Source organism: Schistocerca piceifrons, chromosome 5, assembly GCF_021461385.2.
Source record: "Schistocerca piceifrons isolate TAMUIC-IGC-003096 chromosome 5, iqSchPice1.1, whole genome shotgun sequence".
Classification (NCBI taxonomy): domain Eukaryota; kingdom Metazoa; phylum Arthropoda; class Insecta; order Orthoptera; family Acrididae; genus Schistocerca; species Schistocerca piceifrons.
The window spans coordinates 553,630,574-553,656,418 of NC_060142.1; positions in this window are offsets into that span (position 1 = coordinate 553,630,574).

Sequence of the window (25,845 nt, forward strand, 5' to 3'; positions counted from 1 at the left end):
ATCTGGTGAAACATGTCTTTTTTTTACCGGTTCCCAGCCTCCATTGTCTTCCAAGTTCTGTATAGCTCTGATCTGGCTTTGTCCAACTGTCCATATTTCTTTCATTCTCCTCTACCAGCCTATTTCTCTTACATGCTATGCAATACCATGTGAGAGAGTATCTTTGATATCTCCATTGATGTCCCATTGCATTCTGCTAGTGACTCATATACTTTGATTTGCAGTGGAACTAATTTTGTCTGCATTAACTTGCGTCTTTTCAAAATATTATAAATTTTAATTCCCATATATTGAGGAATCTGGCCACACATACAGTTTGAGCTGATTTGGTAGGAAGAATAAAGTTTTCTTTGCTGCTTATGTCACATGTATGAATAAAATGATTTTCCTCAAATAATTTACATCTGGTGAACTAAAAGATATTAATTTTATAAATACACTATGTGACCAAAAGTATCTGGACACCCCCAAAAACATACGTTTTTTTATATTAGGTGCATTGTGCTGCCACCTACTGCCAGGTACTCCATACCAGTGACCTCAGTAATCATTAGAAATCGTGAGAGAACAGAATGGGGTGCTCAGCAGAACTCACAGACTTCGAACATGGTCAGCTGATTGTGTGTCACTTGTGTCATATGCCTGTACCTGAGATTTCCACACTCCTAAACATCCCTAGGTCCACAGTTTCTGATGAGATGTGAAGTGGAAATGTGAAAGGACATGTACAGCACAAAAGTGTACAGGCCGAACTCATCGCTTGATGACCACACTTGGTGTAGGGAGCGTAAACACTGGATAACTGGAAAGTGGAAAAACATTGTGTCGAGTGATGAATCACGCTACACAATGTGGCGATCCGATGGCAGGGTGTGGGTATTTCGAATGCACGGTGAACATCATCTTCCAGCATGTGTAGTGCCAATACTCGGAGGTGGTGGTGTTATGGTGTGGTCATGTTTTTCACGGAGGGGGCTAGCACCCCTTGTTGTTTTGTGTGGCACTGTTGCAGCACAGGCCTACAATGATGTTTTAAGCACTTTCTTCCTTCCCACTGTTGAGGAGCAATTCGGCGATGGCAACTGCATCTTTCAACATGATTGAGCAGCTGTTCATGATGCACGGCCTGTGACAGAGTGGTTACATGACAATAACATCCCTGTAAGGAACCGCACAGAGTTCTGACCTGAATCCTATAGAACACCTTTGGGATATTTTGGAATGCCGACTTCGTGCTAGACCTAACTGATTGACATCAGTACCTCTTCTCAGTACAGCACTCCATAAAGAATGGGCTGCCATTCCCCAAGAAACCTTTCAGCACCTGATTGAATGTATGCCTGCGAGAGTGGAAGCTGTCATCAAGACTAAGGGTGGGCTAACACCATAGGGAATTCCAGCCTTACCGATAGAGGGTTCCATGAACTTGTAAGTCATTTTCAGCAAGATGTCCAGATACTTTTGATCAAATAGTGTATATAGGACCCAGAAGAGTTAGTATTAATGACTTATTAAATAATAGTCCACATGGTGCTTTACAATGTATGGTGCACATATTCTTAATAATTGTTTTTCTTCACCTTTGGTATCCAAATTGCATTAGACAAGTTTTCCTAAAAAACAATACCATACCTAATAACACTTTGATGTGTCAAAAGTCTTGGGATACCTCCTAATATTGTGCCAGATCTCCTTTTGCTTGGTGTTGTGCAGCAACTTGACATGGACTCAACAAGCCATTGAAAGCATGCTCTCTCTATAGCTGTCCGTAACTGCAGAGCGTTACCAGTGCAGTATTTTGTGTATGAAACTTTTGATTATGTCCCACAAATGTTCAGTGGGATTCAAGCTGAGCAATCTGGGTGACCAAACCTTTTGCACGAATTGTCCAAAATGTTCTTCAAACCAACTGTGAACAATTGTGGCCTGCATGACATTGCACATTGTCATCCATAAAAAATCCATTGTTGCTAGGGAACATGACCTCTATGAATGGGTGCAAATGGTCTCCAAGCAGCTGAATGTCCAGAGGATCCAGTCCATTCCATGTAAACACAGACCGAACTATTATGGAACCACTATCAGCTTGCATAGTGCCTTGTTGACAACTTGGCAACTTGGGTCCATGGCTTCATGGGGTTTGCACCACTCTTGAACTCTACCATCAACTCTTACCACTGAATTGGGACTCATCTGACCAGGCTATGGTTATCCAGTCATCTAGGTTCCACCTGCTATGCATGAAGCACCAACAAAGGCATAATGAATAATTGAAGAGTGATAGCTGCTTTTCTGGTTTTTCTCTCAGGTTCTACAGTATGCACATATGGATGTTTTGAATGTACTCAAGAGAGAGGTATTACCATAGTGATTGTTAGTTGTATTGTGAAAAGTAAAAATGAAAATGTTGGGCAAAAGATACCCCTGTTTGTGAGAAGTGTGACTATTTATTGTTCATGAGTAAATTTAATAAGGATAAATGTAGTGGAAAAGGGAAACTGTGTGTTTTCCTTCCCTACATGCGGTGCATGTGGAGCAGAGGTGGAGCTGGCGAGAAGGGGACCAGTAAAAATGGTGTTACAACCACTGGAAGTCCGGGAGTCATTTGTGCCACACTATCCAAATGGATATGTTTGTTGTACATCCCCCATTGACTTCTGCATTTATTTCATGCAGTGTTGCTTGCCCATTAGTACTTATGACTCTACACTAATGCCACTGCTCTTGGTCTTTAAGTGAAGGCTGTCAGTGACTGTGTTGTCCATGGTGAGAGGTAATGCCTGAAATTTGATATTCTAAGCCTGCTCTTCACACTGTGGATCTCAAAAGATTGAATTCCCTAACGATTTCTGAAATGGAATGTGTGATGTGTCTTGCTCCAACTAACATTCTGTGTTCAAAGTCTGTTAATTTCCGTTGTGCTGCCATAATAATGTCGGAAATCGTTTTACATGAATCACCTGAGCACAAATGGCAGTTCCACCAGTACACTGCCCCTTTGTACCTTGTGTATGCAATGCTACCACCATCTGTACATGTGCAGCATAGTTTCAGAGTAACTACTATGTGGTACTTTTGGTGTGTCCATGTGTAGTGTTTCAGGATATTTGTAAACATCCCAACACACCATTGGAAAGCCATCAACAAGAGATGTTCATGAGTAAATTGAATAAGGATAAATGTAGTGGAAAAGGGAAACTGTGTGTTTTCCTTCCTTGTATGTGGCGAATGTGGAGCAGTGGTGGAGCTGTTGGGAAGGGGACCAGTAAAAATGGTATTACAACCACTGGAAGTCTGGGAGTCATTTGTGCCATGGTACAGCAAGGGCCTGAATCTGAGAGCCATGGAGTAAACGATGCACCAACAAGGGCATAATGAATAATTGAAGAGTGATAGTTGCTTTTCTGGTTTTTCTGTCAGGTCCTACAGTATGCACATATGGATGTTTTGAATGTACTCAAGAGAGAGGTATTACCATAGTGATTGTTAGTTGTGTTGTGAAAAGTAATAATGAAAATGTTGGGCAAAAGGTACCCCTGTTTGTGAGAAGTGTGACTATTTATATAGTAGTGCAATAGAGAGAACTTGTGGAAGCATTCCAGGGATCTTAACTGCAGTTGGGTTGACAGGGAGGTGGCACAGAAGGATCCAGACTCTGAGAAGAGAGAATAAAGGTAATACTACTTTCATCTGGCGGTGTACTGGGGTCGGCAAAATATTGCCCTGTTATATTGGCCAGGGTTGCAACTTCCTGCTAGTGCTGATATAAGACCCACCACAAATCTTACAAAATAGAAATAGCAGGGAAAGAAGAAAACTACACCCCATGTGCCAGCTGCAACTGTTAATATTTGCATTGCAAATGAGAAGCTGTGAACTCAATAAGTGTGGGATAGCTTCATTTTTGCCTAAAATAAATTCTAAGAATCTGAAGGAATCAGTTTCTTCAATGTCTTGATTGTTGTGAATAACCTTGATCTAGTCGTATTTTGACTATTTGAATCTGGACTGGGTTGTGAGAGTTATAGGTGTGTTAAGATTTAAAATATTTAGCTGAAATCAACTAAGCTACTAAATAAAAGAATAATTTACTTACAAATGACAAAAGAGTTTTGTTTTGGAAGTGACTTGAGAAACACCCAAACTTAAGTAAACAAATTATCAAAACTGTATGTTTTCTGGCTTTGCTGCTTTACTACCAGCTTGAGACATGGCAGTGACATGTTATTTTCTCATTCATGTTCATCTCCAATCACAACCTTATGTAATCTTTTAGGATGAGGAAAAGAATTACTTATTGTATAATAAATTTCAAAATATGTGGTTGGAAGTTTGCTGTTTATTAACACAATTCAGTGATCGGCTAGAGACTTTTAGTTGAGCAGAGCAGCAGGATTCAGAGACATACAAGCCAGTTGTGTTTGACCATTGTTGCACAAGGTGATGTGGTATGGTTAGAGGAGACACTAGGCTGCTAAAAGTGGATGGAAGCTGGGACCTGAGAGGGGCAAAAGAATTGTTGTGAATGTTCGAGGAGGTTGGTACAGGAATAATTCTGGTGAAACTAAAAAGCAAGATGCAGTTTCATGGGAGAGACATCCCTTGGCAACAGTAGAATGGACTCATTCATGTCCATGAAGGGTGGAAGAAACAAAACAGTCCATCAGTAAAAATACAGTTTGTAGTCAAAAGGTAAAACCCAAAATTTTCACAAGAGTGACTCTGGGTTAGTAGAAGTGTTATTCACCATTGGAGAGAATAACAGAGGTTCAGTTTTGGATGTTCTGAAAAGTGGCCCATCTCATATCACAGGAGGAGATCCTTATGGGGATTAGCTGAAAACAGACCATTTTCCTGGAGGCATTCAGTCCTATCTAGTGCCATAAATTGCCTTTGCAGTTTGTCTGATGTTGCAAAGTAAAATCATGCATAATTGTGTATAAGTGACATTGATTGGTACACAATTGTTTTTTTTTCTTTTTTTTTTTTTTGTAATTGGTGACAATAACTAAAAACTTAGATGTAGTTTTCTAAGATAAAAAAAAAATCTTATACCATTCTACTGCATTATGTCTCTCAGCTGCACTGGCAAGTCAGGCTGTGTTCACTATATTGCTATGTATTTTCTCAGTATTGTGTAAAAACACAGATGGCTATATGGCCGCAAATGAATGGAGAAAAATAATTGTGTGGAAAATCTTGTGGTGAATGGTACCATGCAGTATGTTAAATACCCTGGCATTTCATTTATAAAATTCCACTTGGCAGCAAATTTTGGCACAGGCTTCATTGAATGTATGAGGGTAGTGCCCACTTGTTATTTTACCTCCCATTGGTGTTGCAAGCTCATGGAGATAACAGTGGGAAGATGAGTACTTGGAATTAGTGGCTCCCATGAAGGCCCCACGAATTCTAGTGGGCAGAACATATCTTTTTTATTTGGAATTTGATCATTATGTATGGCAACTTCATTGGAGGACACAAATCTCAGCAATATAGTCTGTTTTTACCAGACACAGCAGGTTACTTATTTGCTGGCCAACCAGTCTCTACCCTGGTCAGTCATTCCATTAAAAGTGTAAAGGTGTGCCACTGGTAGAAGCGCAGCGTCAAAACTTGTGGTATGAAGGTAAAGCAAGTGAGTTCTGCAGGTAGTTGCATCACAGACAGTGTGGACTTGGCCTGTGAAGCAAGTGGGTTTGCTGATTGATGGTATGAACCTGTAGCTCAGCCAGCCACCACTGCACCAATTTCATTTAGATATTGCAGGTGTTGTACTTTTCACCTAATTGCCAAGACCAATGCATCAATTTTCAGAGATATATGACTAAGTAACAAACTGGTGCATTGTATTGCTGGGAAACATTATAAATCTGTAGAAGGGAACATCAAAGGGCAATGAGTTTTGTATTATTTTCAATATAACAGAGTTTTTTAAGAGGCACTGAGAATATACAACTCAAATGGTAGCTGGTCCTTAAAAGCTGTAAGTGTGAGTTCTGCTACTATGCAGCACCTCATGGAGATAATGCTGATAGCTGAGACAGGAGTACAGGTTGTAGAAAGTTGGCTAGGATGGAACTATGCCTGGCCATTGTAAATACATTGTCTGCGTAAAGAGATGCAGCAGGTTCTGCAGTCAAGTGGAGCACCAGGAGGCTGACAAATCAACATGAAAATGCTGCACCCTGAAACACTTGCCCACAGCTGCTGTCAGTGCGTCAGAGTCACATCAAATAACTCCACCAAAGATAAAAAAAAAAACTAATTTCACATTCATAATGATTAGAATTCTTCTGAATGTTGTACCATGTCACTGTATAAAATACTTTCTTTATAAACTTGGAGGTAACATTTTGACTATATTACAGTGGCCTTCTTTGAGGCCTTACCCTGAGGAAGGCTGTTGTAATATGGTCCAAATGTTGGTTTTAAGTTTATAATAAAAGCATTTGTCTGGAACAACACCCAGAAGAATTTTAATTATCATGACACCAGCCATGGAAGCCTATATAGTTATGTAATTTCACAACTGCTAGGGCCCCCATAAAATTCCGAATGAATTGCAGAGAGTAGAGAACAAATATCTTCTATGTCAACTGGTGATGCTAAGGGAAATATTGAACTTGACAGAATTAAAGCTGAGTTCAGTAGTATGGAAGTTTTCAATCCTGACATCTATTTCACTCATATTCAAATTGATTGAAAAATGGCTGTAGGATGGCCTTGTGTTATACATGTAGCTTAATTGAAAATGGAACTAATTGTACTTGAGGTCAGTGATTAAGTATGTGTTGGTACTGATGACACTCATGTAATGACAGAATCCTTATTAGAGACACTGTCTCTGGATGTTAAACTTTATGGCCAGAATTTTGTGACATGGTCTTTAATAGATGCATTCAATGTTTTTAAGTCAGAATTGAAAAAGGAAAATGATGTTTTTGGCACAAATATAAAAACTGACATTATTAATGTAAAAGAAAATGTAAAACTTGTGATTATAAATGAAAATGCCACTTCACAAACACATGTTTCAACTGAAATCTCCAACTTGAAATTAGAAGTCCAACAGGAAACTGAAAATAATTTGTCAACTACAGAGTAGGTCCGCAACTGGAGGGAAATGTAAATTACAAATTTTAAGTTGTTATGTCTGATTTCAATTTGGTATGTAGTTCAGAGAACAAACTTTGGAAACTTGTGCACAAGAATGTGAGCTGAAATTTGAGAAAAAGTTGGAAATGAATGAAAACACTTAACACACTATCACCAAACAGATAGAGGTAAAGCAAGTAGTACACGAAGAAGTCATGTAGAAAGAATTATGTAGTGTAAGGGTTAATATTATGTAAGAACAGCTTGATAGTTGTAGGAACCATATAGATGAGATGAATTGTATGCTTGACCTGTAGTGAAAAATGTGCAAGTCATACAAAGTGTACAGCTGGTGAATGATACTGTTGTTGACAATAAAAAACTGATTAAAACAGACCAAGAAATTCAGCAGTTGTCACAACGGATAGTACAGCATTCGTGGGTTACTTCAGCAGACACTGCCTTTATTTAATGTCATAACTTCAGTGATTTTGATCTGAAAGAGACTGTACAACCGAAATTGTTCATACAAGAGTTTAAGAGCATGTTTCCAGGGCTTCAGTCAGCCCAGGATCAGATCTCATTTATTGGACATCTGAAAGGGGTTGCAGCTAGGTGGATGAATGAAATTTCATGTGCTGGCATGGAGCTTAAAGAGTTTTATGACAAATTTCTACATGACTGTATGTCCAGCCAAGGCAGGTGATCAAAATCCAGTGTCACACAACGTAGTGGACACTATTGTGCAATGGCAATATCCCAATCATTGTATCCCACCTGTGCAGTTAAAGCCAGGATCTCATTCAAATGAGTAAACAATAGGCAAAGCTTGGAATTTTTTTTAAGGCAGTGAAAAGACATACGAAAGATTTGTTTGGGGATTATGATTGATCATACTTTGAACTTTGTTTTAAATTTTCAGTTAAAAAAAAAAAGAAAGAAACAAACTGCTGCCTGTAATTATGGTTTGATTAAGGGTCTGCAAGTTCGAAGTATGCAGACCGCGTGCAGTGTAGCCTCGCAGGAGTTATTTGAAATCACAAATAAATAACATCAGTCAATACTGCGTTAAATTCATGGAAGCTTATACCTGAGCATAATGAAATAACCTTAAATTTAACAATATGGTGCTAACTTGAACTTTGAGTTCAATTTTTGGTTTGTTTCAGTCTTTATGGCTTTACAAAGAACAGTTAACATTAACAAATTTTGTATTTATGAGTATGAACTCTCAAGAAAAGTGTTAACTTTTTGGGGGTCGGTGGTAGAAGTTAATAGGTTGTACCATTTTTATCTTATGCTGCACTCAGTTTTGAAAAACCATTTCTCAAGAAAAACCTTTTTAAAGTATAGGGAAAACTTTTATACGTATTGTTAGTTCAATTTGCAGAAGAGCTACATGTTATTACATATTTTTGGTGTCGCTGAACACAGATCTGAAGTTATATTTTCAAAATTCAAAAAGGCTAATCCAATATGATGGACCAAAAATTATGTTCCGAGCAATTTTAACAGAACTTGACAAAAAAGGTGTTTTCATTACTTATGTTTAGTCTGCAATTCCAGGACCATACATCAACCCGTCCTCTAACTTGAATTGTTCCTGAAGAGCAATTTCCTTGTACTTCTTGGTGAGCTGAACTGAATATGCTGTATTCGGAAACCTGCACACTTTGTTTGTCAGCTTTTTCATTGAATAGATGTCTGAGCCAGGCATCTCTGAGAACATCCCACAGTGACCTTCACATTGCTTCAAAAATTGGGCTGTGGAAACTTTTGTAATACCCAGATTGAAAAATCTTTTCGTCCGAACATTCTGGACACATACAACTTTCAAAAAATGCAATAAAAGAAAAATCGAATTCTCCACCATTTTGAATGAGAACCTAGCCTTACACAAAATAGTGTATTACTATGGAATTGAGTAGAGGCAATCCATTTTAAGGTCAAAGGTTTGTTTTAAATTTAAAAGATGAGGGAAAATATGTTCGTGCAAAGGAGAAGGAAGGGAGAAATGGGCACACCATGTTAAATCTTGAAGTGCAGATGTGGGCATAAAAGGATACTAGCAATCCACTTCCTGCCCAGGATGATGACTTGGATGGCAGTTCTAACCACAATGGTGTTAGTGGCCCCATGTTTAACCTTGACATGATGAGGTGGGTGCATCATGAGGTGAACAACCACACTCAGTACAAGGCGATGTCATAATTGTAGATCCAGCAAACATGCCACTTTCTATTAAGTAAACACATATGGTGTTTTTGGTATTGCAATGCTATTTGTAGAATGGGAACTCTGCTCAGTAGGACAGGAGATAAATGGTAGAAGTTTCAGTTAGTGAATATAGGATATCTGGGATCTAAAAAATAAATTAGAATGAGGCTTGGTTGAGAACACACCTATGGGGCATAGCTTGGAACTTAAAAAGCCAAAATAGCTTAAATGTGTAGAAATGCCATATAACAAAAGAGAGTGCAAGGAGATTCACATTCACTGGGAAATCCTAACTGTAACTGCCCTTTAGATTCAATGATAATGCTACTTTCCTTTTAGGTGCATGTGAAGAATGGTGTAAGGCACTGCACCAGTGTGACCCATTGCTTCATGACAGACTGCTTAAACAGTTCCATTGTTTACCTCTGGTGAGAGCACAAAATACAAAGTGCCCTGGTTACAAAAATTTTAATCATAGAGCTATTATTGAAGATTTGTTGCACTAAGAGGATTTTATGCCAGCTATAAGTAATATCAATTCTGTTGTATGTACACAAGTAGGCAAGGCTGATGCCAAAATATTAATACACAGTAGCTCAGAAATTTGCTGTGACTCAATAGTATTTTGATACCTATCCAAGTAGAGAAGGAATGCTTCTAATGCCTGTGTCTGGTGTAAAAATTTTGGAAGTGGCTTATAGACTGTCCAGTGCTATTCAGTGTGAGGTACTTCTGCCTTTGAAATTTAATAACATCAGGACTGAACATCATTTGTAATTATTCCTCATCCGAGTGTTGATATAATATGGGTGTTGATTTTATGAATTATTATTTCAATGAACTTGATTTTGATGCATTACAACTTAAGTTACATACTGGTTAAATGGACCTTATAAGGCCTTTTGTAAAAAGTAAATATCAGAATTTGTATACTACAGAAGCTTGTTACACTTAAAACTGGATGGAGAACAAATCTTGTAAATCTTACACACTTTGTAGTCTGTTTTAAATAAATAATCTTAACAGGCTATGAGCCAGACCACATGTGAACAGCTGTGAAGTAATTGTTTTTGCTCATGACTAAAATAACATGAATTTGCCCATTGTTTGTGTGTTCGATTAAAATGACAGCCGCTATTGGTGATTTCAAAATATAAGTGGAAAAACTCAAAACACCTGAAGACCAGTTGAAGTGGAAATGGCACTTGTCAATGCTGTTGTGAGCACATGCACTTGAAGATATTGTAAATGTACATAAAAGTGTCCTGAATTGCCGCACGATGCACATTAGCAGCGGTTGAAAGATGATGTGAAAGCAGCAAGTTTACTAGCAAGTTCGTTAGGTAAATCCATTGCCAAGCTCGTGTTAACATCCACCCACACCAGTGAAATGTGGGATAAGTTACATGCATGATTTGAATGAAGCAGTACACAATAGCTGGACATGTTGATAGAAGCATTTTCCCATTTTTAATGTGAGACCAAAGAGCCCATTAGCACACACATCATGAAACTGCAGAAGCTTTTCATGGATTTGAATGATGAATTGCAGAAGCACAATAAAAATCTTTTGCCTGAAAGAATTTTAAATGGCCGAATTCTCTCCACATTAGGCACAGAATTCAATTTCAGGGATCTGTGGGACACGATTCCATCTGAAAATCAAAGTGTGAACCTTTTGATTGAAAAATTGTGCATAATTAAATTGCATTATCAAAGTATGTTTGAACCTCCTGCGTTTGTTACATGCAGTTGTCCTAAAAAGAAAATTCAGCAAAATGAAAGTGATATCAGTTGTGAAAAATTGAAAAAGAATATTGAATGCACAAAATGAAGATTTCCTTGTCAGAAATATAGGAAGGTAGGCCTCTGGGCAGCAGTGTGTCCAAGGAAAAAGACAAATAACATTTGCATCAATCATTTTGGAAAGAATATGAAAAGAATGTTGCATTTTTGTCACATACTTTTAGTGCTTCAGTGTTGGAATCAACAGTTGGTACTGTGAAAGTGGTGTCAAAAATCGCACCACTGCAAATAAACAGTATTTTGTATCATATACAAAATTTGCCATCCTCGAAAAGATTTCTATTGGGAAAAGAGGTGTGAGCATGTTGGCTCATGGACAGGGAATTGTGAAAATTCAAATGCATTTGAATAATGCCAGAAAATCAGTGAATTGAAAGATGTATTTTACATTCCTGAAGCATGTGCTGACTTGTTCTCTGTCAAAGCAGCTGTGCAAAGAGGTTTTTGCACTGGAGTTGATGACAAAAGTGTCGAAATTGAAGACAAAGTGACTGGGCAAACAATGATGACTCATCATGTCAGCAATAGTCTCAGTGTTCTTGACATACATGTCATTAAACCAGAACAGCCAGCTCCATTAAATTTTGTTACATCATGAGATATGCTGCAAGTTAACATGAGAGATTTGGACATCAACACAAACAACACGTGAAATGTATCTTGAAGCAGATGAAATCAATGTGGATGGGTGTAAAGAAGAATTTTTGTGATAGATGTGAACTCGGAAAAATGCATAGACTGCTATTCAGGAATAGAATGAATCACCCAATGGTTACAGGCGAACAAATCCATGCTGACGTAAATGGACCTATGTCTACAGAGTCTCTTGGAAAAGCTAACTATTATGTATGTTTCAAAGATGATTTTAGCAAGTTCCATAAAATTTTATTTCTTAAGCAGGAAAGTGAAGTTAGCACAATCCTGGAATAGTTCTTGAATGAAGCCAAGACAAATGGTCATGTTGTCAAACAGTTCAGGTGTGATGGAGGAAGAGATTTTGATACCAAGAAAGTCTCAGAATTGCTGGTAAACAGAGACAGAGCATTCCATCACTCCATCTTACACACCACAGCAAAATGGTGTTGCAGAAAGAGAAAAGCGCACTATTGTGGAATGTGCACATTCTATGTTGAAACCCAGTAAATTTCCAAAGGAACTGTGGGCAGAAGCATGCAGTACTGGTGCACATCTTTTAAATCACACTGGGAAGTCCTCTACTGAAAACAAACCTCCTTATGAACTATGGTATGGATGACCAGTAGGCAACCTGGATGATGTGAGAATCTTTGGAACATAATGTTATGTGCATGTGAAGAAGAATTTTTGTTCAAAATTTGATGACAAAGCTGTGCTTGGACATTTGGTGGAGTACGTAAATGACAGTGATGGCTTTAGTGTCTGGATTACATCTCAAAAAAAAAGTTGTACTAAGTCATGTGGTAAAATTCAAGCCGGAAGTTATATGCTATTTGCACGCCAGTGCAGCTGAATTTGATGTTGCTGGGGAAGACATTGTTGTACAGAGTCAGCCTAATCAGACTTTTGATGAGAAAAAGGAATCAGAAGCTGTCAGCCATGAGAAGAGAACAAAAAGAGTAAGTGAAGTGGGAGGAGACTAGTAGACAAAGTCAAGTTTGGAGGAAGTAATAAAGAGAAAGAAGATTTGGATATGGTATCAAGTTCTGGAGGAAGCAAAGTTTTGAGTGAGAAATGAAGAAGTAAACACAAGAAGAAGAAACCACAATGGATGACCAGTCGACATTATGTGTACATGGCTGGAAATCCTATTACCAGTGACAAGGATCCAAGCTCATATGCAGAAGCTATGCAGTCTAGCAATAAAAATCAATGGCTGGAGGCCATTCGTGAAGAATTAAATTCCCTTAAAGAGAATAATATTTCAATATTAGTTGAGCGTCCAAGTGGTTTATGGTTTTTGCAAAATCAATGGGTCTTATGGAAGAAAACTACAGTAAATGGGATAGTTCACTTCAAGGGTTGACTTGCGGCCAAAGGACATGTACAAAGACAGGGAATTGACAATGAAGAAATGTTCAGCCCTCGTTGTGATGAAGCAAGCTGGGATATTTTTTACTTCCCCTCTTGTTTTGCCATCTGCCTCCTTAAAATTCATTTTTTCACTTTTAACTAATTACCATTAACATGTTGTTGTTGTTGTGGTCTTCAGTCCTGAGACTGGTTTGATGCAGTTCTCCATGCTACTCTATCCTGTGCAAGCCTCTTCATCACCCAGTACCTGCTGCAGCCTACATCCTTCTGAATCTGCTTAGTGTATTCATCTCTTGGTCTCCCTCTACGATTTTTACGCTCCATGCTGCCCTCCAGTACTAAATTGGCGATCCCTTGATGCCTCAGAACATGTCCTACCAACCGATCCCTTCTTCTAGTCAAGTTGTGCCACAAACTCCTCTTCTCCCCAATTCTATTCAATACCTCCTCATTAGTTATGTGATCTACCCATCTAATCTTCAGCATTCGTCTGTAGCACCACATTTTGAAAGCTTCTATTCTCTTCTTGTCTAAACTGTTTATCGTCCACGTTTCACTTGCATACATGGCTACACTCCATACAAATACTTTCAGAAATGACTTCCTGACACTTAAACCAATACTCGATGTTAACAAATTTCTCTTCTTCAGAAACGTTTTCCTCACCATTGCCAGTCTACATTTTACATCCTCTGTACTTTGACCATCATCAGTTATTTTGCTCCCCAAATAGCAAAACTCCTTTACTACTTTAAGTGTCTCATTTCCTAATCTAATTCCCGCAGCATCACCCGATTTAATTCGACTACATTCCATTATTGTCGTTTAGCTTTTGTTGATGTTCATCTTATACCCTCCTTTCAAGACACTGTCCAATCCGTTCAACTGCTCTTCCAAGTCCTTTGCTGTCTCTGACAGAATTACAATGTCATCGGCGAACCTCAAAGTTTTTATTTCTTCTCCATGGATTTTAATACCTACTCCGAACTTTTCTTTTGTTTCCTTTACTGCTTGCGCAATATACAAATTGAATAGCATCAGGGAGAGGCTACAACCCTGTCTCACTCCCTTCCCAACCACTGCTTCCCTTTCATTTCCCTCGAGTCTTATAACTGCCATCTGCTTTCTGTACAAATTGTAAATAGCCTTTCACTCCCTGTATTTTACCCCTGCCACCTTCAGAATTTGGAAGAGAGTATTCCAGTCAACATTGTCAAAAGCTTTCTCTAAGTCTACAAATGCTAGCAACGTAGGATTGCCTTTCCTTAACCCTTCTTCTAAGATAGGACGTAGGGCCAGTATTGCCTCACGTGTTGCAACATTTCTACGGAATCCAAACTGATCTTCCCCAAGGTCAGTTTCTACCAGTTTTTCCATTCGTCTGTAAAGAATTCGTGTTAGTATTTTGCAGCTGTGACTTATTAAACTGATAGTTCATTAATTTTCACATCTGTCAACACCTGTTTTCTTTGGGATTGGAATTATTATATTCTTCTTGAAGTCTGAGGGAATTTCGCCTGTCTCATACATCTTGCTCACCAGATGGTAGAGTTTAGTCAGGACTGGCTCTCCCAAGGCTGTCAGTAGTTCTAATGGAATGTTGTCTACTCCTGGGGCCTCATTTCAACTTAGGTCTTTCAGTGCTCTGTCAAACTCTTCACGCAGTATCATATCTCCCATTTCATCTTCATCTACCTCCTCTTCCATTTCCATAGTATTGTCCTCAAGAATATTGCCCCAGTATAGACCCTCTATATACTCCTTCCACCTTTCTGCTTTCCCTTCTTTGCTTAGAACTGGGTTTCCATCTGAGCTCTTGATATTCATGCAAGTGGTTCTCTTTTCTCCAAAGGTCTCTTTAATTTTCCTGTAGGCAGTATCTATCTTACCCATCATGAGATAACCCTCTACATCCTTACATTTGTCCTCTAGCCATCCCTGCTTAGCCATTTTGCACTTCCTGTCGATCTCATTTTTGAGACGTTTGTATTCCTTTTTGCCTGCTTCATTTACTGCATTTTTATATTTTCTCCTTTCTTCAATTAAATTTAGTATCTCTTCTGCTACCCAAGGATTTCTACTAGCTCTTGTCTTTTTACCTACTTGATCCTCTGCTGCCTTCACTATTTCATTCCTCAAACTTACCCATTCATTGTTTACTGTATTTCTTTCCCCCATTCCTGTCAATTGTTCCCTTATGCTCTCCTTGAAACTCTGTACAACCCTTGATTCTTTCATTTTCTCCAGGTCCCATCTCCTTAAATTCCCACCTTTTTGCAGTTTCTTCAGTTTTAATCTACAGTTCATAACCAATAGATTGTGGTCAGAGTCCACATCTGCCCCTGGAAACGTCTTACAATTTAAAACCTGGTTTCTAAATCTCTGTCTTACCATTATATAATGTATCTGATACCTTCTAGTATCTCCAGGATTCTTCCATATATACAACCTTCTTTCATGATTCTTGAACCAAGTGTTAGCTATGATTAATTTATGCTCTGTGCAAAATTCTACTAGGCGGCTTCCTCTTTCATTTCTTACCCCCAATCCATATTCACCTACTATGTTTCCTTCTCTCCCTTTTCCAACTCTCGGATTCCAGTCATCCATGACTATTAAATTTTCGTCTCCCTTCACTACCTGAATAATTTCCTTTATCTCATCATACATTTCATCAATTTCTTCATCATCTGCAGAGCTAGCTGGCATATAAACTTGTACTACTGTAGTTGGTGTGGGCTTCGTGTCTATCTTGTCCACAATAATGCGTTCACTATGCTGTTTGTAGTAGGTTACCTGCACTCCCATTTTTTTATTCATTATTAAACCTACTCCTGCATTACCCCTATTTGATTTTGTATTTATAACCCTGTATTCACCTGACCAAAAGTCTTGTTCCTCCTGCCACTGAACTTCACTAATTCCCACTATGTCTAACTTTAACCTGTCCATTTCCATTTTTAAATTTTCTAACCTACCTGCCCGATTAAGGGATCTGACATTCCACACTCCGATCTGCAGAATGCCAGTTTTCTTTTTCCTGATAAGAATGTCCTCCTGAGTAGTCCCCGCCCGGAGATCCGAATGGGGGACTATTTTATCTCCAGAATATTTTACCCAAGAGGACGCAAACATCATTTAACCATACAGTCAAGCTGCATGCCCTCGGGAAAAATTATGGCTGTAGTTTCCCCTTGCTTTCAGCCGTTTGCAGTACCAGCACAGTAAGGCCGTTTTGGTTAGTGTTACAAGGCCAGATCAGTCAATCATCCAGACTGTTGCCCGTGCAACTACTGAAACGGCTGCTGCCCCTCTTCAGGAACCACATGTTTGTCTGGCCTCTCAACAGATACCTCTCTGTTGTGGTTGCACCTACGTACGGCCATCTGTGTTGCCGCAGCACGCAAGCGTCTCCACCAACAGCAAGGTCCATGGTTCATGGTACTGTACTTAGGCTGGTTATTTGCGCATGCTGCACATGTTAGCCCTGTAATTAGCCATATTTGTAATTTTTCCTTTAGGAATGGTCAGTTTCCTGAATGATTAAAGCACTCAGTAGTAAAGCTGCTTTATAAAAAGGGAGAAAGGGATAATGTAGATAATTTTAGACCTATTTCTATGCCATCAGTGTTTTCATTTTATATCACATGATTTGCTATCAAATTTACAGTTCAGCTTTAGAAGTCATTCAGCAACCAAAAATGCTATATTCTCTTTTCTCTGTGAGGTACTGGATGGGTTAAACAAAAGGTTTTGAACACTAGACATAGTTTTTGACTTAACTAAGGCATTTGATTTGTGTTGATCACAAAATATTTCTCCAGAAGTTGGACCATTACGGAATACAGGGAGTAGCTCACAATTGGTTCACCTCTTACTTTAGCAACAGACAGCGAAAGGTCACTATTCACAATGTTGGGAATGGCTGTGATGTGGGGTATGAATGGGGTATGGTCAAGTGGGGGGTGCCCCAGGGATCAGAGACAGGGGAACTCCTGTTCCTTATTTTTATCAATGATATGCCCTCTAGTATTACAAGTAACTCTAAAATATTTCTGTTTGCTGATGACACTAGCTTGGTAGTAAAGGGTGTTGTATGCAACATTGGCTCAGTTTCAAATGGTGCAGTTCATGACCTAATTTCATGGCTTGTAGAAAATAAACTAATGCTAAATCACAGTAAGACTCACTTTTTACAGTTTCTAACACACAATTCAACAAAACCTGACATTCAGGATCTTGTTCAAAGACTTCATGCTGCCATTTTTACTATTCGAATGGTATCTGAAGTGAGTGATGGTTCAACACAAAAATTGGTCTATATTGCTTATTTTCATTTGCTTATGTCGTATGGTGTTATGTTTTGGGGTAACTCTTCCCATTGTAAAAGAATATTTTTTGCTCAGAAATGGGTGGTTCGGGCAATAAGTGGTTTAAGTTCAAAAACCTCTTGTCAACTCCTGTTCACAAATCTGGGTAATTTGACATTGGCCTCTCAAAATATATATTCCTTACTGTCATTTCTTGTTAACAATGTTAGCTTATTCCCAAGAACAAGCAGCTTTCACTCAGTTAATACTAAGCAGAAATCAAACCTGCATTTGGATAGGACTTCCTTAAGTCTTGTGCAGATAGGTGTGCAGTATACTGCTGCATGCATTTTCAATAAGCTACCACTCAAATTCAAAAATCTTAACAGTAATCCACACACTTTCAAATCAAAACTGAAGTTTCCTCATGGGTCATTCCTTCTATTCTGTTGAGGAGTTCCTTGAAAAATTAAGCTGATTCTTGTTGTGTTGTTGATTGCGTTTACTTATACTTATGGATTGACTTTTTTGGGTTCATAAACATTTTATTTTTATCTGTTATTACTTTTATGTTGTAACTTCATTAACTGACATGGTCCATGACCTTGGAGATTTGCTCCTCAATTTGGTCCTACAGAACTTGACATGTAAATAAATAAATAAATAATGTGACTTTGCTGGCACTCAGTTCCAAGAGGGACTCATCACTGAAGACAATTCTACTCCAGTCAAAGAGATTCCATGCTGAATGTGCTTGACACCATTGCAAATGGGCTTGTTGGCGTGCTGAGTCAGTAGCAGTCAGCACAAAGAGCTCTTTGAGCTCAGCTCACTTTCTGTGAGCCACCTGTTAATGGTCCTTGTTGTCACTGAAGCACCAGTTGCATGTCAGTTCAATAATAAAGATGCATGTGGGACTCAGTGCCTCTTTGGTGAGTGCTCAGTCATCACATTCTGTCATCTGTCCATGATGACCGCTTTCCTCTTGACACTGTGTTTGGCCATGGTTCACCCAGTCTGCCAACATCGTGTAATAGCGCCATGTCTTCTATTCAAATGTTGAGCTATATGTTGATTACTGCACCTGGCTTCTCTGAACCCAATTATGTGTTCTCTCACAAATGCTGATATCTGCAATATTGTTCACATGCCTGTCTACAAGGCATAATTACTGTTCAGTTATAATTCACAAAGACTTTATGCCCTGGTATCTACATGTCTACATATCCCCTGTTAACTATGCTTGCCAGCTGCATGGTGAAATTGCACTCTAGCAACACAGTCATCCATTGGTGACCTAAGCTTACAATTTTGCATTCTCTGTCAATACCTGTAAGAATACCAGATTGTGACCAATTTGAATAACTCATTTCTGGTGCATCATGTTTTTTGTCTTAAAGTGTAGTAAAGTGAATTTTTGTCACATTGGATGTTATTAATGAACACAGGATTTTTAGACTATGATAAAGAGAAATTATGTTGTGGTTTACACTAAGTGTTTGAAAAACAAGTAGTTTCAATGTGTTTCAAGAAACAAATAGTATATTTCTATAAAAATAACACAGAATATATATTCTGGATCAAAAGGTATCTGAATAATGTTGAAAATGGAGTATTCAGTCATAAGAGAGTTTCTCACAGGTAAGCATTATATAAATCATAGACTTCTGCATTTGCAGATTGCCGATATACAATCTGTATTTTAATCATGTCTGTTTTGGACTGTGGTGTGAATAGTGAAACAAGTAATTATTTTGCAGGAAAGTATATTCCAAGTTTCTTGAAAAGAAATTATGAGATGAACATCAACAAAAGCAAAAGAAGGATGATGGAAAGTGCTTGAAATACATCAGATGATGCTGAGGGATTTAGCTTAGGAAATGAGACATTAAAAGTTGGCAGATGACTTTTACTATTTAGACATTAAAATAACTGATGATAGGGTATGAAATGCAGACTGGCAATGCCTACAAAAGCATTTTTGAAGAGGAGAAATTTGTTAAGACTGAAAATGAATTTAATTGTTAGGAAATCTTCTCTGCAATTATTTGATTGAAGTGTACCTTGTACAGCAGTGGAACATGAATTGAAAGCAGTTTAGGTAAAAGAAGCTTTTGAAATGTGGTGCTATAGAAGAAAGAAGAATATTAGATGGGTAGCTAATATAACGAATGATGATACCTCATTTATTACTTCCCATACTTACAAAAATACTATGGAAGAAATGAATAAACTTTCAATGGACAAGGCATCTTGCTGGTTTAAGGTGACAGACAAGAAATTAGAAAGTAGCAAAACTTAGAGTTTAGTATTCTCCCTAAATGATAATGACTGCCAAGTTGAAGACTCTGACTCTGTCAAATTACTGGGTGTCCACCTGGCACAGAACTCAGCTGAAACACACACAGGTAAAGTCAATATAACAGTTGCTGAGTGCAGCAGTATGCATTTTTCCACACACACATGAACTATGGTCTGATGATGTGCGATAACTCTACTACAGCCAGAAGAGTTTTTCTTTGGAAAAATGGCTATTAGGTGCATATATGGTTAAGGACCCAGCACTCCAAGCAAAATGTACTTCGTAAATAACAAAATAACGACTGTCTCAAGTCTAAACATATTTCACACCTTGTGCACAGAAAGACAGTTGGGATAATTATGATACAACATCAAACGTTCACTCTTACAGAACTAGGAACAGGAATTCTTTGAATATTCTCTGGACTAGACTTACAAAAATTCAAAACAACTTTCTGCACTCTGGAAGGTCTGTTTTTAACAAATTACCAAGTGGAATGAGGCACTTAAATACTAATAATTTCAGAAAGGTTATAGAATCCTGGTTGGAAGAAGAAGCTTTATACACTGTAGATGGATTTGTAGTGTGAGGTGTCCTGATGAACACTCACCAGTCGAGGTGCAGACAGGGGAATCAGGACGCGCTCAATGTAAAGACACTTCAGCTATCAAGATATTAGCAGTAAATTTTCAGAGTGTTCAGAATACAGCCCTGCAGGAAGCGTGTGGCATGGAAATTATTCTCGGGACTGAGACCTGGCTGAATGCTGAGATAGGAAGTTCTGAAATATTTAGTGAGGTTTGGAACGTGTATCAGAAAGACAGATTAGACACCGTAGGAGGTGGTGTCTTCATTGCAGTTGACAAAAATATTGTGTCTACTGAGGTCGAAGTAGAGTGTGATTGTGAAGTTATCTGGACACATTTAACAGGGCTAGGAGAAATAAAGTTAATTGTTGGGTGTTATCATCGGCCACCAGGTTCCACCATGACAGTTCTAGAATCATTCAAAGGGAGTCTACACTCTGTATTGCAGAAGTACCCAGATCATGCTATATTAGTCGGAGGCGACTTTAACCTACCTAGTATAGACTGGGATGTCTATGGATTCATTACAGGTGGTACAGATAAGCCGTCATGTGAATTACTTTTGAACACATTATCCGAAAACTGTCTTGAGCAGCTAAATCGACAGCCAACACGTAATGGAAATATTTTAGATCTGGTAGCTATGAACAGACCAGATCTCATCGACGGTGCCAGTGTTGAGATAGGGATTAGTGATCGTGATGTCATTACGACTATGGTTACGAAAGTTGAAAAGTCGGTCAAGAAGGCTAGGAGAGTATTCTTACTAGAAAGAGCAGATAAGCAGTTGTTAGCATCCCACTTAGTAAATGAATCGACTTCATTTACTTCTGGTACGATGGACGTGGAAGAATTATGGGAAAATTTTAAACACATTGTAAATCACACATTGGACAAGTATGTGCCGAAAAAGTGGGTTACGGATGGAAAAGACCCACCATAGTTTAACTGCGCAATTCGGAGAATGCTCAGGAAGCAAAGGCAGTTGCACTTGCAGTATAAGAAATATCGGGAGAATGAGGATAGGCTAAAGTTAGTAGAGATTCATGCTGCTGTAAAAAGAGCAGTGCGCGAAGCATTCAACCACTACCACCATCATACCTTAGCAAAAGATCTTGCTGAAAACCCAAGGAAATTCTGGTCTTACATAAAATCGGTAAGTGAGTCGAAGGCTTCCATCCAGTCATTCACCGATCAGTCTGCCCTGGCAAAGGAAGACAGCAAAGCGAAAGCTGAAATTTTAAATTTAGTATTTGAGAAATCTTTCACGCAGGAGGATCGTACAAACATACCGCTGTTTGAGTCTCATACAGATTCCCGTATGAAGGACATAGTGATAGACATCCCTGGAGTTGTGAAGCAGCTGAATGGGTTGAAAATAAATAAATCGCCAGGTCCTGATGGGATTCCAATTCGGTTTTACAGAGAGTACTCTGCTGCATTGGTTCCTTACTTAGCTTGCATTTATCGCGAATCTCTTGCCCAACGTAAAGTCCCGAGCAACTGGAAAAAAGTGCAGGTGACGCCTGTATATAAGAAAGGTAGAAGGACGGATCCTCAAAATTACAGACCAATATCCTTAACATTGGTTTGTTGCAGGATTCTCGCACATATTCTCAGTTCGAATATAATGAATTTCTTTGAGACAGAGAAGTTGCTGTCCATGCATCAGCACAGCTTTAGAAAGCATCGCTCCTGCGATATGCAACTCGCCCTTTTTTCACATGATATCTTGTGAACCATGGATGAAGGGTATCAGATAGATACCATATTCCTTGACTTCCAGAAAGTGTTTGACTCGGTGCCCCACTGCAGACTCCTAACTAAGGCACAAGCATATAGGATTGTTTCCCAAATATGTGAATGGCTCGAAGATTTCTTAAGTAATAGAACCCAGTACATTGTCCTTGATGGTGAGTGTTCATTGGAGGTGAGGTTATCATCTGGAGTGCCCCAGGGAAGTGTGGTAGGTCTGCTGTTGTTTTCTATCTACATAAATGATCTTTTGGATGGGGCGGATAGCAATGTGCAGCTGTTTGCTGATGATGCTGTGGTGTATGGAAAGGTGTCGTCATTGAGTGACTGTAGGAGAATACAAGATGACTTCGACAGGATTTGTGATTGGTGTAAAGAATGGCAGCTAACTCTAAATATAGATAAATGTAAATTACTGTAGATGAATAGGAAAAAGAATCCTGTAATGTTTGAATACTCCATTAGTAGTGTAGCGCTTGACACAGTCACATCGATTAAATATTTGGGCATAACATTGCAGAGTGATATGAAGTGGGACAAGCATGTAATGGCAGTTGTGGGGAAGGCAGATAGTTGTCTTCGGTTCATTGGTAAAATTTTGGGAAGATGTGGTTCATCTGTAAAGGAGACCACTTATAAAACACTAATACAACCTATTCTTGAGTTCTGCTCCAGCGTTTGGGATCCCTATCAGGACGGATTGAGGGAGGACATAGAAGAAATTCAGAGGCAGACTGCTAGATTTGTTACTGGTAGGTTTGATCATCATGCGAGTGTTATGGAAATGCTTCAGGAACTCGGGTGGGAGACTCTATAGGAAAGGAGGCATTTTTTTCGTGAATCACTACTGAGAAAATTTAGAGAACCATCATTTGAGGCTGACTGCAGTACAATTTTACTGCCACCAACTTACATTTCGTGGAAAGATCACAAAGATAAGATAAGAGAGATTAGGGCTCGTACAGAGGCATATAGGCAGTCATTTTTCCCTCGTTCTGTTTGGGACTGGAACAGGGAGAGAAGATGCTAATTGTGGTAGGAGGTACCCTCCGCCACGCACCGTATGGTAAATTGCGGAGTATGTATGTAGATGTAGATGTAGAAATATAGTGATGTAAGTGGTCAAGCAATTTATTGATTATATTGGTTTATATGTTCTTAGTGATTTTGTTTTGCATGTTGGTATTCCAGTTGCTATGGGTTTATTTATCATTTTTCATTTTTATTTGTAGTTCATTGCTGCTATTTGAGCTTGGATATTGTTATTTTGTCATCTGGAGATAGTGAGTGGAGCTGTGGATGCTAGAAAATGGAGTTCCCAGTGGAGAAAGCAGAACATTTCTGACATATTCTTCTGTCTTAATTTAATAGAGGGGTGACAGCAGCGGACACAGCCAGAAAAATTTGTGCCATGTGTGAGGATGACATCACTGGGCAGAGCACAGCAAGAAAATGATTTTCTCATTTTAAGGAGGGTCCTTTTGACTTCAGTGATGCTCTACATTTAGGAACATTATTTAAATGCATTAATCCACAAAAATCCATGTCAGTGTATTCAAGAACTGGAAAATGTGATGGACTGTGATCATTCCACCATTATGTGACATTTAAATGCAATGGGAAAGGTTCAAAAATTGTGTATTTTTTCCATTTGTATTTGTTCATTTATGTGCTGTAAAATATCCAACAATTTTGTGAAAACATTTCTCTTTCCTAATTAGAGCATTCAAGTCTCCTACAAGAATTTCATTATTATTGCCAAGAATTTTATGAGTTTCAGGTTCGAAGACTTCCCAAAACTCCTCTACTTTCTTTGTGTTCTTTTTGTTATCAACTTTGACTGGTGCATGGTGGTATGCAACAGACTGTGATTCACTTACTGTATTAGATGGAATGTATGACTGATGATGAACATGATACTGCATATTGTGTTGTTTGTATTGTTATTGTATGAGTACATTTCATTTTTATTTTTCATTATTTAAGGTTGTATGAAAAATTATGAATTATTTGCTTTATGACAGTAAATATAAATTAATTTGTAATAGCATATTTACTAGTTTGTGATGCATTGAAGCAATGTTGTCAAATTTGGAGGATTACTAGTGAGAATTTTGTGGTGCAGTCATTCTCATATAAAATTAATGAATAGAAAGTTCTAGGAAAATACTGCATTGTGTGATCAATTACTGAAATTGTGAACAGTTCAGTACACAAATAATTTAATCATGGTTGATAAGATAATTGGAGGCACCAAATAATGCAACATTAGCATTGAAGCGTCTGTAAATGGTAGTAATCTAAATAATTAAGCTCTTAAGTAACAATTTGCATATTGTAATATTAATTTTTGAAGGCACTTATAATGTGGTGTTTGACACTCAGAGCCCTTATATTTCATGAAACAATTTCTTTACGCCAAGTCTTTCTTTTCTCCTGGCCTTGATGTCACATGGGAAATTACTTGCATTAACTTTTTCCATTGTAGTTACGTAACACAAATTCTAACTATACTTAAAATTGTTTACATTGTCATAATATTATATAAGTAACCATGACTGCTACCACATATTTGGTTGTCGATCAGTCAGTTAATCAATAGAATTCAGTCAAGAGTTTGCTCTGTTTGACACAGTTATTAAGCAAAGTTTGTTAACAAAAAGTTATGAAGTTACAAATAAATCAAGAATGTTGAGAAATTGTAATGGTTGTTCATTTATTAAGTCATAAGAATGCAAGATACTTGCAAGAAATTCACACAATACTTTCTGCAGTGAGCAAATATAATGTGTTAAATTGATTAACAATAGTGAATACATCCAACTGTACAAGTTAAGCATGAATTTTTTGACAAACTTTTTTCTGCTCTAAAAGACGTCGTGTAATTACTTGCAGTACTTGTAGTCAATGTTGATAATAATATAAAACATGAAATCCGAATTATGTACTGTTTGAGAATAAATAATGCTACAAAGAGCAGTAAGTAATTTATACATTTTGTTTGCTCATCTTATTATTGTGTGTTGATTGTTGTGCTGATTTGGGGAACAATACCAAACAGTGACATCATCGGATTAGGGAAGGAAGTCAGCCGTGCCCTTTCACAGGAACCATCGTGGCATTTGCCTGAAGCGATTAAGGAAATCCTATTATTAGTCGAGAAATTCTGGAGCAGGGAAGTGGCTATCACTGCTTACAGTCATAAATGTGCAGTGAACTGGCTTTACTGCTGTGCCCTTACACTATGCTCAAGGGAGAGGCTTGGTGACAGCAAATGACAAGAGACGTTTTTGTCTGTAACGCACATTTATATTTCCATTCCTTGCAAAATGGCTCAAACAACGTTTATCATTACTGACCAACAATACAGGCATGTTGCACTGGTGATATGGCTTGATCACCAATCCTGGAGGGCATACTGTTTGATGATGAGCCCTTTCACAGGAACCATCGCGGCCTTTGCCTGAAGCGATTAGGGAAATCTTTTTATTAGTCGAGAAATTCTGGAGCAGGGAAGTGGCTATCACTGCTTACAGTCATAAATGTGCAATGAACTGGCTTTACTGCCGTGCCCATACATGACCGCGTAGACCGCATGAGACAAAGGTTGCATCTCCGAAAGTTCAGTTTTAGGAGAGACCTATGGAATGTGATTTTGCAGATGACTGATAAAGCACTGCAAAATGAAGGGCTGCACATTATGAAACGAGCGAATGCCAAGGCTTCATATAAATGTTTGTGGGGAGTCGTGTTTACTCAA